General features: G+C 38.7%; 1 pseudogene; it reads left to right on the top strand.

Moving 5' to 3' along the window:
- Positions 1-1,273, top strand: LOC148103964 (uncharacterized; annotated as a pseudogene).
- The last annotated feature ends 3,181 nt before the right edge of the window (positions 1,274-4,454 follow it).

Raw genomic sequence — 4,454 nt, 5'->3', positions numbered from 1 at the left:
CTTGAAAACATAACTGACAATCCGAATATGAGAACATCAAATGACAGTATCGACTACAACCACCAGGCTATGAATGAAGACTACAAAAACATAAAATGATTTGACAGAAGACACTTGTTTCCAAGCTCTTATAGCTCTACTGATTTAGAAAAAAATATCTACTTTTATATTGACTAACATTGTTCCCCAACAAGGCCAGTTCAACAAAGCTGGAACTGAATGGAGAAATGCATCAGATGTGTTCTGAATTGTTTTGCATAAACAAAACAAAAAAGAAAAACAATAAAGAAGGCTTTGTAGTTATTGGAGCACAGCCCAGCAACAACAGGCCCGACAACAAGATCAATATTCCTTCAGTGCTCTGGTCGGCTGTTACAGTGACAGTCAGAACAAATGGCTGGCAAGTGCACACTGGGGCAACAACACAGATGAATATCTGGATACAAAGACCTTGGGAGAACTCCACACAGAGCTGGGAACTGAAGCATTTTCTGGAACAGAATGTCCTACAAATACAAATGTCACTCACCTTGACTCAGAAGCTGCCTGTAAATCTGAATGCAGAGAGTCTGAGAACAGTAAGAAGAATATATTTCATTCTCCTACAACCACCGCTATTCCTTCAGATTCAACACCTTTGTCTTCTTCTTCCACATCTAATTCACTGATCCCTACCAACGCTACATCTTTCCCTTCATCTGCTCCACTTTTCACCACATCTGGCAAATCAACATCTGGTCCTTTGAGTACTACAACTAGCATTGCTACTGGTGCATCTGTCCAAACTTCAAGTACATTCACCCCCCATGTCAGAAAGGTTAGAGTAAATGAGAATGATGAGATTCCTCATCAGGCTCTTGGAAGAAAAACATTTTCTTGGAGCTAAAAAGAGGAAAATTATGGTTCACAAATACGTTTTTTTCAGTTAAACTACCTGGAAGCATCATGTGAGAAGTAAAAGTTAAATTGTAAGTGATTGGAAAAGCTGAAAATCATGAAAACGTTAAAAGAATAAATCACCAGAAATTGTATAAGTTACTTTTATGTAGACAAAAGTGAATACAGACATCATGCACAGTAAAGGAACAGTGAAGTTTATTCGTCTTTATTAGTGCAAATAGCTCTTAGAGGTTACTCTAACATTTTTAATTATAACCTTCCCTTAGGGCCTGCTGTTCAGGCCTCTAAAGTTAAGCCCAAAAATAAGAAGTGCCATGAGCGACAGGGGATCTACGATTATCAGGTGGGACTGATCAGTCAGACTTCTGTATAGAGGTCATGGGTCCTGCAGATCGACACTTGTGATTACAGCTACAAGTGCTGCTGCTGTGGATGATACTGTCTCCATAGTGACTCTAGAAAGTCGTGCATTAAATGAAGCATTGAAGTAAAAAAACTGGGTCAAGGATTTTTAAAAATATTCGCATTACTCAGTCAGTTGTTGAAGTCTTAATTATTTCTAATTCCGTTTCTTGTCTGTTTGAGATCAACATACAAAGAGACACAAAAACAAAATGAAACAACAAGATGACAGGAACAGAAACTTAATGACGGCCTCACATTTCACAGTCATGTTTCTGAGAACCAAGAAAAGCAGAACATTCAGACTAACATAAAGTAACTTACTGTGAAAACAGACTGCTGCATCACCATCGTCAAACAAACCACATTAGTGTGACAGTACATCTCAAAGTGTTAACATGAAGAAGAAGGATGCCCTCCTCTAAAAATACCCTTAAAATGTACGTAATAAAATGTTGTCAATCTACTAAAACTAAATAAAACAATTCTAAAACCCGTAAAACTACCATTTTCTACATTCACTAAAAACCCTGCTATAATTATGCCACATGTTCATTATGGGTCCATCAGCAGGCCCAGAATTCCTTCTTTAGAGCAGAGTCCATGCCAGCCTCGTCTTCGGCAGACAAGAAAGTAATCTTGAAATTTAGGTTATATTTCAGTTTTGGGTAACCCTACCTTTTTTTCTTAACCTCTCGAATTTCAGCACTTACCTTTGTACCATTTCAAGATATTCATCAGACAAGACCCGCTTGAATTTCAATTAAAAAAGTCGAAGCCTATACTGTGTCAAGCTGATAATCATAAGATACACCCTTTGACAAACTGCGGAGTAACACACTCACGTTAGCACTCTTGGAGGGGAAGCCAACATTTTCATAAATTGCTAATCATGCATAAAAAAATAAGCATGATGCTAATATTCTTTGTTATTCTGTAATAATAAATGCACATTTTTAAAGCATAAATAATTATGAGTAAGACTATTTACTGCCACTGCGAGTGTTTTTGGACCAGCTTGTCATGCCCTGCGTTTAACACCTGTTCTTCCAACTTTTCAGTGACTAAACCCTTACCTCTACCCCCCCCCCCCCCCCCTCAGGATTTCCTGCACTGACAGATTTCCAGTGTCGGGTTCTCCATTCAATCCACGGCAGCCCCACAGACACTTCTAGTGCACCTTCTAGTTTTGTTTCATAGAAATGCCAAGTCAGCCATGAGTTTCAAAGTAAAGGATTGTGAATTTCTGAGTTAAAACTGTTTGTCTCCAAGCAGAGTGTTATGAAACATAGTGTGCCTCTAAGTTAATGTTATATTTATATTCATGTCCCAGAGTGGAGTTTCTAGCATGTGTTAAGTTTGTTTAGGTTGCCGCTAGTCCTCGGTTTCTTGTGAGTGTTTTTGAGTTATTCCTTGTTTACGTTGAGCAATTCTGAGTTATGGTAAGCACTTTGAGCACCTCTCACTGTCATTTGCTGTTTACATTAATTGCATCACTGTAAATAAAGCTTTGTCACCCTCAGTCCCTGCGCCTCCGAGTGTTGTCTGCCTTAGAGTCCGTTTTCCTACTGGCCTCGGGCCGTGACAATTTCTATGAAAGCTCCTTTTCAGAAATTCAGGTTTTAGTTTCACTATCTCAAGGACTCCTTGAGATGCTACACTTTGTTTCATTATTACCTAAATACTTTTTATTACAGGAGGTTTAAAAATAAAAGCAGCAGTCAGCCTTAATTTGGGGAACAAAGCATTTAAAACTGCAGAAAATGCATCGAGGAAATCTATTTCGACACACTGTTATCCACAAAAATAAAACTTCCTCCTTGGGGGTCAGCTTATATTTGAGGGGAACAACCTTACTTCTCAGAAACAAACGAGATAAAAGCAAAACAGTCTACTTTAGTAACCATAACTTGTTTTATTTACCACTTTTCAAAAGCCAAGAGAATGTGCTCAAAAAGTTCTTTTTTCTACAATTAAATATTAAAAATTTATATGGACTTTAGAATGTGTACTATCTAATTTGTATTTGCCAGGATCAAAATCAGACTATTGAACGCTATTGTCATTTTGACTGCACTGTATGCTAGTCAGAGGCGTAATTTCCAGGGGGGTTAGTGGGGGTTATGACCCCCCAATAATCAGACCCAACCAATATAACCCCCCCCCCCCCATAAAATTATGAATTATCTTGCATAAATAGGCTGTTGATTTTCTTTACTCATTTCAGGTATTACCAGCAAAATAACTGCATGTTTAATCATCTGGGAATTTACCCAGATTTATTTATTTACTTAGAGATCTTGACCGCCCCAATATTCAGCACAAAGTTACGCCGATGACATTAGTGAAACCTGGCGCTCAACAAATGCGATCACTCAACGCCTGAACATGCTTCAACAACGTGGCCTGCGGCGAATTCTGAGAACTTCCTACCGGGACCGGATAACGAACGCAGAGGTCTTACGAAGACGAGGCACCCACCCCTTAGCTGATGTTGTTGCCGAAAGGCAGTTCTGCTTTGACAGCCATATTCTACGTCTACCCCCTGATTGCCTGGCCAAGATCGCCATTACATGGTTCCCATGCACTTACAAGCAAAAGCAAGGCCGACCAAAGATCACATGGCGTCGAACGTTTATAGATGATCTGAAAACCGTCAACATCGCCTGGGATGAAGCTAAAGCAGTCCCTGCTGACCAACGTCGATGGAGATCCTTAGCTGCCTGATGTGCCACTCGGCATAGGAGGAACTAAGTGCTAAGTGTAAGCAATTTGTACAACATGGATTAATTGAAAAGCAAGAAATGAAAATCCCATTATTCAAAGCTAATTTAAATTAGACTAAAAAGAACCAGAAAAAAACTAAACATACAATTTATACCTCCAGATTGATTTACCCTTCATAATTATTATGAAATGCTTTAAATTTCTTGATTTATTTAAAAATACATTTCATTATTTTAAAACGATATCAAATAAAGGCTGCAGTTTGACTGGATGTGAGCAATACTGCCTGTAAAACTGCAGTTGAATTCTGAGAAATTGTAGTGAACTGTAGTCCACTTTGACACACTGGCTACAAAACTTCCTGTTTAGGTTAAGTTTATATTCCTGGAAGACCATCTTGTTCCTCACTGACCGCTACTCCTTCT

This window comes from Neolamprologus brichardi, chromosome 3 (assembly GCF_056152115.1).
Source record: "Neolamprologus brichardi isolate AB-2024 chromosome 3, ASM5615211v1, whole genome shotgun sequence".
In the NCBI taxonomy this organism is placed as follows: domain Eukaryota; kingdom Metazoa; phylum Chordata; class Actinopteri; order Cichliformes; family Cichlidae; genus Neolamprologus; species Neolamprologus brichardi.
Note: the sequence above shows the minus strand (reverse complement) of the source record. Positions and strands in the feature narration are given on the sequence as shown.